This window comes from Ambystoma mexicanum, chromosome 2p, assembly GCF_040938575.1.
Source record: "Ambystoma mexicanum isolate Mex_15411 chromosome 2p, UKY_AmexF1_1, whole genome shotgun sequence".
NCBI lineage: Eukaryota > Metazoa > Chordata > Amphibia > Caudata > Ambystomatidae > Ambystoma > Ambystoma mexicanum.
Genome location: NC_090923.1, coordinates 1,462,531,340 through 1,462,543,989, shown reverse-complemented (window position 1 = coordinate 1,462,543,989; position 12,650 = coordinate 1,462,531,340). Strand labels below are relative to the sequence as shown.

The 12,650-nt window shown below is 44.9% G+C and overlaps 1 protein-coding gene across 1 annotated transcript in view; it reads right to left on the bottom strand.

Moving 5' to 3' along the window:
• Positions 1–10,185, bottom strand: part of UBN1 (ubinuclein 1) — a 2,005,314-nt gene extending 1,995,129 nt beyond the window's left edge. Inside the window, exon 1 of the mRNA XM_069646040.1 lies at positions 10,087–10,185. The gene's annotated coding sequence lies outside the window, so the exon portion shown is untranslated. The remainder of the gene's footprint in view (positions 1–10,086) is intronic.
• Between the last annotated feature and the right edge of the window lie 2,465 nt (positions 10,186–12,650).

Below are 12,650 nucleotides of genomic sequence, written 5' to 3'. Positions count from 1 at the left end.
ACAAAGTTCGTTTTGACATTTTTGGATAAACTAATACCAACTTGCTTGGGAAAACATTTTCTGGACATGGAGAACGCCTCCTAATTAACCATAAGGGAAGCATTGTCTTTGGCCATAAAGTAGAACGAAAGCTACAGGGATCTTACAGAACTGCAGGATCAATGAATAAATGCAGATTAGAAAAACATGAAACAGGATACGTTGGCATAGCTCTCAACCATTTGTGTCGCAAAGGTGGGTGAAAACACCCGATTTTATTTTTGGCGGGTGAGAGGCCCATTGAAACGAATGGGCGTGCACGAGGCTTGGAGGGTGGTTCAACTGTTTACAAGGCGGGTGACACCCGCCAAAAGCGTGCGAGTTGAGAGCTATGCCTTGGGTGTTTTGAAACACAATTTCTTGATGTATAAGCACCTTACAAAAATACCTTATGTGATCTTTGTGTTCATGAGACATGTCATAAAGCCCTGAGGGAACTCCTAGTTGGAGTGATACAGGTGATGGCCATTCAGACTAACAAATAGAGGATTTGAATAGTATGATCTGTGCTACGAAACGCCATTAGGGGTTGTGCAATAGTATAAGACCCAATCATAATGAATAGTGGCCATTGGTGATTGTGCAATGATGTTAGATTTGAACAATATGGGTTGCACTGTAATATGAGACAAGTTGTGCGAGATTACACAATCTGTTAAAGGCCTATGTAATGATGTAACAATTCCTAATGTTCACATAACTTATAAAGCCTCATTATTAATCCAATTTTATGGATTGGCATGATTTAAGAATAAATACCGCCAATTGTAGACACCTTTTCCACAAACCTCGTTGAGTTTGTCAAATTCTTTGGCACTTGGTGATACCAGTGTCTGTTGTTGAAGAAGGCAGACAACTGCGAATTTAAAGGAGAGTTCCGGGACTTTTTTTTTATTGTCCCTACGGGTCGGCCATGTGTTTGTAAGCATAAATCGGTAGATCGTAGGAAACTTTCCTATGGACCTTACCCGACTTTTCGCCCCTTATCGCACTCGAAATCAGCCTCCATTTTGTGATAATCCTATCATTCCGCCGCATCGACCTGGCTCACCTGCCTTTGCGGCTCTAAATCAAATCCCCCGCCCCTGAAACAGACTTTATCAAAACATTCATATTCCCCGCCTCTATCCGTGACGTGACTGTGCTGCGTAGGCAAACGCGCCCAGGCGTCTTCTACGCGACTCCACACAGACCCCGGAAATCAACACAGATCAGCTCACAATACAGCGCACCACAATTCGGAATATGAAACTGTACTTTGAAATCAAACCGCAAGATTGTAAATGTGGTAAAGTACATTTATTTGACATCAAATGTTTAGAGAATATTCAGCGATTTGCATTTTTATTTGCTCATGTTCCAAAAAGTTCGTATTGAGGAACGCGATGGTCCTTTGCTGTACACAGGGTCTTAGAGCATCTCACAATACAGCACCACAATTCGGAATGTGAAACCGTGGTTTAAAAGCAAACGGCAAGATTGTACATTTGGCAAAGTACGTTTATTGGACATCAAATGTTTAGAGAATATTCAGCGATTTGCATTTTTCTTTGCTCTCGATCCAAATTAGTTCGTCTTGAGGGAAGCGATGTTCGTGTGCAGTACACAGGGTGTTGGTTTACGATAAAAATAAGCTCTTCTGTCGCACTGATAATCGCATGGCTGTTCCAACAACGAGGCGCTAGGCCACCACAATGGTAGGTATGTTGCATCTAACCGTTAGTACCGCGTAAGGGCATACTTGTACTTGGCGATCGTCCCATAAAATGGTCAGGGTGGTAACGTTGTTCACGCGGAGAAGCAACTGGCGGCTGTAGAAGCCGTCCGCCGGTGTCTGGTACTCGTGACACAGACAGTAGTGAATGATGTACCTAAAAACATAAAAAATGAAATTAGTCTCACCATCAGATCCTTATTAAAATTATTCATTTCATAGCGAGGACAGCGCTACTGGGTGTACACAAGTGTTTAAAGGCGTGGCGAGGCATGGAGGGGGGGGGGAGTGCAGGTGGAGAGTGGAAGGGCCCAGGACTGAGGTCGCAGACAGTGGACCAGTTGTAGCAGGGGAGAGGGAGAGAGAAAGCAGAAGCAAAGAGGAAGGTTTTGAGGTGCTTCAGTAAAAGCAGATGTTTCTCCTCAAGATAGTGCGCGGTAGAAAACAATATGCCACATAGAACGAACAAGTACAACTGAACCCGTCTTTAAAGCCACTGTATAGTAATGAAATTGCGGTATAAACTCATCAAAAGTTACTTACATTATATTTGCATTTTCCATTGTGTCTCTGTGTAGGGCAGACCCGAAACACCACTCCTTCTTTGCCGACGTTACTTCTTCTAATGAACGTGGCTCATCGTTTCGTTTCTGAAATTTTATTCATTATCTTTTCTTAGTCTTTCAGGATGGTCCCGGCCTGTCAAGGTCAAATCACAATAGAACCTTATATTGGGTCGTGGGCCGTTCCGCCACCCGAGCAAAACATCAAAGCAGCTGACCTTCACTTTGAGCGAGCACACATTTCTAGTTAGCTGCAGTTAGTTTTAGGGACATCTTGTCTGCGTGCCTTTTTTTTTATTGTCCCTATGGGTCGGCCATGTTTTTGCAATACGGAAACATTCTATAATTTTTGTAAAAATGATTTATATTACTGTTTGGTTTAATTGCAATGGGCCTGCAACATGAGGAGACTCGAGAGAACAGACAATCAAATTACAATCATTTAAACCGTGATGTGTATTTCTCAATGAGCTCTGCTTTAGGTGGACATGGAACAGAGGCAATGTTGGGTGGCAATGCAGTTGTCCCCTGCATAGGTTCGTTCACCACTCCATGTATGTGCCTATCGAGGACATCTACGATAAGTCTCTCAATAAACTCATATTGCATATCCTCAAACACTGGTTTGATCACCCATTGTTTACTTCTTTTAGTGAAGGCCTTATTGTAGCGAAGCGTCCCTAAAGTTCCGGTCGTCCTACTTTGTTGACGGCCAACATTATGGTTATGTGCCAAGACCGCTAAAAGAGTCCGATTTATCATGCCTTCCATGCCAAAATGCAATCTTTTGGGCCTGTACTTGAGGCACATATTGTGGAACACCTCCAAATCTCCTGTGTGGCAGAATTCCGTGAGTCCCCTCAAAGCTTTTGTTATAGTTTTATCAAATACAATCTTTTCAATGGCTTTGTGAGTGGGTGATGAAGGAATCAACCACTTCTTCTTCCGTGCCTCCTCTGTGGACAAATGGCCATGTTCACATTTGTGGAAATGCTCATTTGTCGACCATCGATGTACGTTGCTACAGTGCAACATTACTGACCGCCATTTTTCCAGTAGAATTTCCAACGACCCTTCACATGTTTTTGAGCTCCACCAAAGATGGTTGCTGATTGACTTGGACCACTGTGAAATACCTTGCAATTCTTTTTTTTTACCTGCAGCAGACAATTTTTTATTGATTGATTTTGCAAGATGCCAAACGTCAAATTGGTGATTTATATTTTTGTACTGTTCTCTCATTGTCTTGGCAATTGAAACGTGTCTGTCCGTGGCTATCAGGTCGATCACCATTCCCCGCGATTGTAGTTCTTGCAATGATGCTACAAAGCCAACTTTCTCCATGGCCACTGAGGATGTACTTTGTGACACCTGCACGACCACCGAACTCACAATTTTCTTACTTTCCATGTCCTGAAAGTGGTAGGTGCAGTACTTGGCTGAAAATCCTGGGCTGTCGCACTGTCCATCACCGGCTAGCCTGAAGCGTTTGCCCGCGAATGTACTTTCCATTGACATTTTTTCCATTCTCCAAGCTTCGCTGATGGCTGGAAATAGATAATCGGTTTGGTATTTGTAGAACTGACTTTTCGCAATGAAATGGATTCCCACAAACTGAAAGAAATACTGTAACTTTTTAAAACTTGAACCACTAAAAAGTGCGGCCGCTGCACAAAGTAGATTGCCTGCTGGCAGTTGCCCCAGCATGGGTTGTGCAGACCATGCGAACGGATGATATTGTGTACAGGTGGCATGTATTTTAAGGTTAGTGCCTCGAATTGCACGAGTCACATTAATCAATGGCTCCCCACATACTTCCCCACCAACCGAATGCCCACATTTCATCATCATAATAATATCCATCAAACAGCTATCGAATACAATGAATTTGGCCTCTTTCCTTATACTTTCACTCTGCATCCCAGCTGGTTCGGCCTGTAACGTTGAGGACATGTCACTCGCATGAAAGGTACAATCTCTGATATCGTCTTCCGCTATGCTGAGTGATATTGATGGTGTTTCATTGTCGTCCACGTCATTCTCTTCCATTGCAACATCTGTTCCTTGTCCGGAGATGGGAGAAAAAAACAATGTCTTCAACTTTCGCGCGCTCTTATTTTTTGCGGGTGTGGATTCTGTGAATTGATCTCCGACTGCATCCAAACTACCAGGAGGACATTCACTATCAATGGCTGGTGGTGGTATAGCTCCGTTGTCAATCACTTCATATTCTTCCCATTGGCACGATGCATCTCCAGTCTCAAGTCCCTGCCAAAAGGTTTGACAAGCAACATCTCTCGTTCGCTTCACTGTCTGTGTAGATTTAGTTCTTACACCCACTCGCAACTAGAGGACAGATTAGAAAAGGGATGTTCAGTTTAAACACAACTTACAGTATTGAACTATTGACAGTGAAAGACAACATAATATAGTGAACAGGACACTAACCTTCTTTTGCTTTCTTTTCTTTGAAACTTTCTTGCCTCGAACTTCAACATCTGGACGCTGTTGCTCCGACTCGTGTGTGCATGTCTCCACTTCCTCTCGCGCTGCAACGACTATATTTTCATGATAAGCACATCCATCACTCACTGAGGCTCCATCGACTCCCTGAAACATAGAACTTTCATTAGTATGTATAATAATATTGAAAACACAAAATGTACTTGGGGACCAATACCCATACGTACATCTCAATAGCAAAACACGAATGAACGCATTGTGTAGAACATTCAAACGACAATAGTTCACGCATTGTTGATCTAGTTAGATTGAACTGTCAAGATCCATACCTCGGGCTCCGCATAGACTTCCATTGATGATATTATTGAAGATGACGCTTCAGCAACTCCCTGAAACACAGTAATTGCATTAGTATGCTTTTCTATTTTGTTAAAAAGAACATAAACTTTGAGCAGGCGTCAACGGCTCATCTAAATAGACCTGCACAAATGATCAGTTGTCTAAAATAAATAATGGATATGTAAATATGATTCGATTTGCTCGATCGTTGGAAGTGTCACCACCCAGAGATCTGCATCAACTACTAGGGGTGATGTTCTTGTAGAAGAAGCTCCGTCATCTCCCTGAAACATAGTACTTGCGTTAATAAAGAAGGAAGTATAGCGGATGTAATCACGTCATATGATTTCGCTTGATCGAACTGTCAGTATCCATACCTCGAAATGCATAAGAACATCAAGGGACGATGTAACTGCGGTGCACACTTCTGCAAGCTGTTGCGCCGACCCGTAACTGCATGCTCCCCCTTCTACTTGGACTAATGCTCCATCGACTCCCTGAAACATAGGACTTTCATTAGTAATGAACACAATATTGAAAAAAGAAGACAAATAGGAGGGCGACGACAGAAGGACATATCAATGGCTAAAAACGAAAGAAACGTACCTCGAGCATCTGAGTGACATCTACGGTTGTCGTCAATGCGTTGGACTCCTCAGCATCTCCCTGAAAGACAGTACTTGCATTATTTTGGATAACAATAATTATAACTGAAAACAAAGACTAGAGGACGAGTACAAGGGTGTACCATTAGGTAAAATAATTACACGATCAATTAAAACTATTGATTTACATGCCTAAAACAAGTCAGTGTCAGAATAGCTAAGTAAGATTACCCGATAGGCGCTTGAAGTGGCTGATGACTGCAATAACGACACGGATGGAGAATCTTCCGCCTTCATATTGAGTGGATACATAAATGGGGAAATTATTGTTAGCTACTGCTACACACTACCGCAAGGCCGAGAACTAGATCCGTAAACTTGACTCACCAGTGGAGGCATGTGGACGAATAGAGTGGGAATAGCGGTTGAGAGCAATTTTCGCCTCGCTCGCGGTGTTTTCTTCTTTATTAGCAATGATGTGGAGTACATGTCTGGGCTAAAGTGCCTGCTGCAGATGCGGTATCGATCACCCCTCTTGTCCGCAAAGACTTCTAGGACTCTACTTTCTAGCTCAGAGGCTGGATATCCGCAATATCGGACCCATCCTCTTATCTGATCTATTGTCTTAGGGAAAACATGCATTATAGTACCTTCAGATTTGTTATGGGTCTTCGAAGGGCAACCGCCAATGGAACAGGCAGGCATTATGGAAAGTTCTGAAAAGTAAAGATCAACAATTCTCTATGAATACCAATGTGTTAAAACAGTAAATGACACATAAAAGGTTCAATGCAAGGTCCGTTTTGGTTCTTGGAACTATACACGTTATTCACATGCGGATAAGTATTTCAATAACTTTCAAAAAATAGAAAAAGTAATTTGACTAAACTCAGAACATGTGACTAGTTCCTTGCATGTACTGTCGTGAACGAAAAGAAAACATGGATGCAATTTGATGACTACTAGCAAATAGATATAAATTAAAAAATTGGACGCAAAATGATTATGGTACATGGACTTACCTTGACGAACAAACAGTTAGATGCAGGGATCAGAGTAGTTTCTTGTCGTAGAACAGGGAGCAGTTCACAGGTTGCAAACTGACGAGTTTGCTCAAAGTGGTCACGGAAGTTCACAGAGACGAAGAGCAGATAACCAGCACCTTCACGGGTTGACTAGCAAAGCGCAAAGAAGTTCTCATTAGAAATATGAGGTGGGTTATAAAGAATTCGAACCAGGGGTGTGTTTGTGAATGAATGACGTGTATATGTCGTGGCATTATGTGGATTGCAGGGGGCCGTCCAGCGTGAGGGGGATGCTTGGCAGGAGACACGGGGTCTGGAGGTAGACATGGGAACAACAAACCCATGCTCTATAGACCACTTTGAAGTGTACATGGTCTTTGGCACCTCTTGGCCTTTATCGCTCCCTGACAGCTCCACTTGCCAGCAGCTCAAGTACCCCGGTGCGAACTGCCTTTGATAGGGCGGGGGGTGGATCGGGGCGGTGGTCGTGCAGACAAGACACAGGAAGACTCGTGAATGGAGACACACTTATGTGGATTGCAGGGGGCCGTCCAGCGTGAGGGGGATGCTTGGCAGGAGACACGGGGTCTGGAGGTAGACATGGGAACAACAAACCCATGCTCTATAGACCACTTTGAAGTGTACATGGTCTTTGGCACCTCTTGGCCTTTATCGCTCCCTGACAGCTCCACTTGCCAGCAGCTCAAGTACCCCGGTGCGAACTGCCTTTGATAGGGCGGGGGGTGGATCGGGGCGGTGGTCGTGCAGACAAGACACAGGAAGACTCGTGAATGGAGACACACTTATGTGGATTGCAGGGGGCCGTCCAGCGTGAGGGGGATGCTTGGCAGGAGACACGGGGTCTGGAGGTAGACATGGGAACAACAAACCCATGCTCTATAGACCACTTTGAAGTGTACATGGTCTTTGGCACCTCTTGGCCTTTATCGCTCCCTGACAGCTCCACTTGCCAGCAGCTCAAGTACCCCGGTGCGAACTGCCTTTGATAGGGCGGGGGGTGGATCGGGGCGGTGGTCGTGCAGACAAGACCCGTTTGCCGCAGGGCCTCACCAAGGAGAGGCCATCTAACTGAATGTAAGAGGATGGCTGCAGGATCTACTACATGGAAGGCAGGGGGGTGAGTTTATAAATACCTCACCCTCCCAGGAGAATATACACTAGATTCATTTAAAAAATCAAAACAACCATTGTTAAAATATATGTTGGGCTTTATTTTAGATTTTAATTAAACATAAATAATAAACATTACACATTGTAAAGTTGAGGTTGCAGCACATCGAGGGAAAATCCGCGGTATTGTCCACTGTCACTGGGGAAATGTTGTCTAATGGCAAGTACCGCACAGGCAGGTATTACTCTCCGAACGCGGTGTCCGAGCCTCCCGTGAAGCCACCAAGTGAAGCAACGATAGGCCACCAGCCTGTACCACCTGTGAAAAAAAAAGATGCAAACTGTATTAAACTGACCAAACTTTCTTATCAATGTCGATTCAGGTAACACATGTCATTTTTCTTAGAAAAAAATTATATCTAGAAAATGCACTATATGGAACCAATTTACATGCGTTCCAATGATATGTAAATGTAATTTTATATGTGGGAGACGACCATGAAATAGTGGTGGCATCACTGACATCACAAACAGAGTATACTTACTCGTTACTCGGATTACGCGGACGAACAGTGCCACGAAGTTCGTGCATAAGCACCATCATCATCCTCAACACTGTCCGTGAGAGGCAGGCTTCCCTGAACTCTGGCAGCTCGGTGATGCATTGCGGACTTTGCTCGCCTTCCTGCTGACTTTGCTCGCTTTCCGAAATGTAGGCCAAGCACCCGGAATTTTCACGGCAGCAGCAGTTCTCCTCCTCAGTTGGCATTAGCTCGCACCGATTGCACGTGCACCAGGTGGAGACGCCGTCCATGCGACATGGTCCAGGCTCTTCATCCGTTGACTGGTCCTCCCAACTGCCGTCCGAATCCCCATCGTTTTCGCGTGCTTGCCTTTCCAGTAGTTCTTCCTCGGTGTACTCGGGCTCGTACATATACGGCATTATTGTGGCCATTGTGCGGTAAAGATAGTAAAATAATTTATAGCGGTGGTACTGGTATCTGTTCACACGGGCTACAAGCGGCGAAGGTAGCTGACCAGAGCACTGAAACGAGTCACAGAATACTCAAAGTAACACAGAGAGAGGAATGGAATCGAAAATCTGCTGCTGTATGTTGTGAAACGGTCTGTTTATACTTATTGGGGAAAGAGGCGTCCTGCCATTTCCATGGCAACACGTCAATAGCTGAGGCGCAGCGATTGTTGACACGAGACGTGCTTGAAATGGGCAGTACGCGTCTGCTGATGTCAGGCTCAGGGGCGGGGGATTTGATTTAGTGCCGCAAAGGCAGGTGAGCCAGGTCGATGCGGCGGAATGATAGGATTATCACAAAATGGAGGCTGATTTCGAGTGCGATAAGGGGCGAAAAGTCGGGTAAGGTCCATAGGAAAGTTTCCTACGATCTACCGATTTATGCTTACAAACACATGGCCGACCCGTAGGGACAATAAAAAAAAAGTCCCGGAACTCTCCTTTAAGGATGTAAGTAATGACGAACATTGTTGTTTGAATAACCCCATTTTTACTAGATGACCCTAAATACATATTTGCAGGATCTCATGGTGTATTGTTTTGAGGAGGAACGTTGCCCAAGTCAACTGTCCCCTACTTTAGGCTGCGCCCTGTAGTTTGGCCACACCCATTTCTTAGATCCCTCAATCTAACGATGTTTGAAGTTATTACTGCTCTCAGTGTGGTTCCCTTGTAAATAAATGCTGCGTGCTGGTCTTCTTGGTGATAAACGCGACTTTGCAAGTATTTCCCGATATTAAATTACTAATCTCCAATAAGAGCAATAAAATACAGATGAATGCACTTTAACCCGGAATGTAGCAGTATGGAATAGACGTTATAAAATATATAACATCCGGAATGCATTTAGGATTATTCACACACAAAATGCAGTAAAGTGGGTACTCTACCATGCAGCGATGGCACTTTACCGTTCATAGAATGCACTTCATTTCTGAACTTTATTCTAAAACTGCACAGTGGCGTTAAACTACAAGTCCCAATACACAATGGTGGCAGGACTGCAATTCCCAGGGTAGGGTTGCGAGAAGGAGGCTGCACAACAATGCGGAGGATATTGAAGTGGTGAGGTAATCGGTTCAAGAATATACAGGGCTGTGGTTGTATCTTTCATTCCCACTGTATGTGCCCTCCCTCTCCTTGTCCCCGTTCAACTCCAAAAGAGGAAACTCACCGCCTGCACTGTCGCCTGGCTATCAGCCTTCTCTGTTTAATACGGGGGTGGCCCGGCTACTACAGATTACACTGTGACGTCACACAATACAAATGATTCTTGCCGGCCCCCAACACAAAGCTGAAGGAACTGTCAAATGTTCAGTTGTCGCGCACCGAATACGTCACAAACGTGAGAAGGCGGCCATATTGGCCATTGAAAGGTATCTGCTTTGCTTTTTAATCCCATTCGACTCGAGTCAGTCCTAATTCACGATCGCCAGCATCTGGATTTGAACCTGCAACTAACTTTGGCCCGCAATTGTGAAGCGGACCGATAAATAAGCTAACTTCAACGCCATCACCTTTTGATTTAGTTCTTTATTATCGCTGGAAAGTTTCGTCCTCCTGATAGCATGTTCGAGCAGGAGCAGTAGCGTAAACGTTTCTGACTCGAACAGCTTCTTTGGCTTGTTCTACAGCTCGTCTAGTCTAGCTCATTGTTTGGAGATATGATCAGTTGTATTCTGTTTTAACCTGCTTATAGCATTTTAGCTAGTAGTGTACATTTTAGGGCATATTTTCTTTTTTGAATATAAAATGTAATGTAAAAAAGTGCATAATGTTTTCGTTAAGTACGTTTATCTTAGTAAACATTTTAAAGTTAATACATATGGTATTTGTTATAATGAAGGAAACACTGCAGGTTGGAAGTAATCCTCTTTATTGATCAACCTGGACCAGCGGTACTCCGCTTTCCACACACTCTCCCTTCAACTGGCGAACCCTGGAATCCCCCCTCCCTTCAACTGGCGAACCCTGGAATCCCCCCCCTCACACGTAAGTAAACAAGAATGGAACGGCAGGGTGTGGAATTCTACAGCTGTATAATTACACACCAGAGCCTAACATATATTACAACACCTCTCCCCCCTTTACTCATTAACTACACACACACCACTAGCAAAACAAGAACGTCACAATCGCAAGAAGATGAGGAGAAACTGGAAAAGGAAAAACGGGAAAGATAAAGAAAACAACAGGAGAAGGGAAACACGGAAGTACGCGGGAGCTAATGTGCATTAGCAACAGCACCCACAACATACTCATTGTATTTAGAAGGAAGTTTCCTTTCCCTGGCCGGATAAGCCTTGCACTTGCCAAAAACGGATCACCCTTGCTAGGGGCCAACACTGTTGACTCTACACCACCTGGATCCATGGCTGCTAAGTCTGCACTACCTCGATCCTCCCCACTGGCACCCGCCCTCTCAACAGGAACCGGAACAGTTTCAGGGTCATGACAACTCAATGGCACCCTTACATCCACTCCGCCCGGACCATATGGATCAAATGTAACAGGAGGTATCACATCAGGAAAACCACCGCCTGGATCAAAATCCATGCCATCACCATTTAACGCGAAACCTGCACCTGTGAAATTACTATCTACACGGAATACACCACCCCTTTCCACAACAACTACCCGCCTAAGGCTCCACCTGGAACCGTCGGCCAGTTTCACATAGCCACGACCCGTTTTGGTCACCATTCGGGGTTGCATGAACTTACTAAATCCTTTAGCCACAAACCTTGGGTTCTTGATTACAACCCGATCTCCTACCTCTACATGTAGAGGTTTCCTGCACCTTAAATGCCCCTGCCAGAAAGATGCTTGTTTCCGTCAAACCCGATCCAAAACTTCTCGCATGTCTAGTTGCGACTGAGTACCCCCACCCAGCGCCGGAACCCTCAATTTTGAACCAGGCTTCCTTCCCTGCATAAGCTCAAACGGAGAAAACCCTGTGAGTGCAGAAGGAGTCACCGTGTAAGCCTTAAGAGCTTCTGAGAGCACACTGCTCCAAGGAAGACCATTAGCAAGAGCTAACTGTATAGCACCCTTCACAAAACGGTTCATGCACTCCACAAGGCTGTTGGCTTCTGGATTATACAGGGATACTCTATGGTGACGGATTCCTAAATTCTTGAAGAAATCCTGCATCACACCCGGTACAAATTGCGCCCCATTATCCATAACCACACCAGATGGAATGCCTTCTTGGTCAAACACAGCTGAAAGAAACTCCACCACCTTCTCAGATGTCGTGGATGACAAAGCTGTGGCTTCTACCCACCTAGATGTATAGTCCACCATCACCACAATGAATCTCAAACCGCCACCCAAAGTGTCTATGGGACCCATTATGTCGACAGCCACTTTAGACCACACATTCTCAGGAATCTCAACAGGGTAGACAGCCTGGGAAGTGGGCGTCTTGCTCTTATCACTAGCTGAACATGCTGCACAACCCTTAACTACAACTTCCACATCATCATCCATCCTGGGCCACCAGTACACCTCCCTCAGCCTTCTCTTGGTCATGGACCTTCCCAGATGTCCCGCATGAGCTAGAGCCACAAGTCTACCCTTGAGCGATTCAGGTGGAATCAACCTTAAACCCCTGGCGACAACCCAAGGACCCTCGGACAATTCCTACCACGCGTGACCATAGAGTTTGGATAACTCCTCACTGCGAGTACCGCACCTAAGCGCAGTCCTGATGTCAATACTGGGTCCGGGAACACT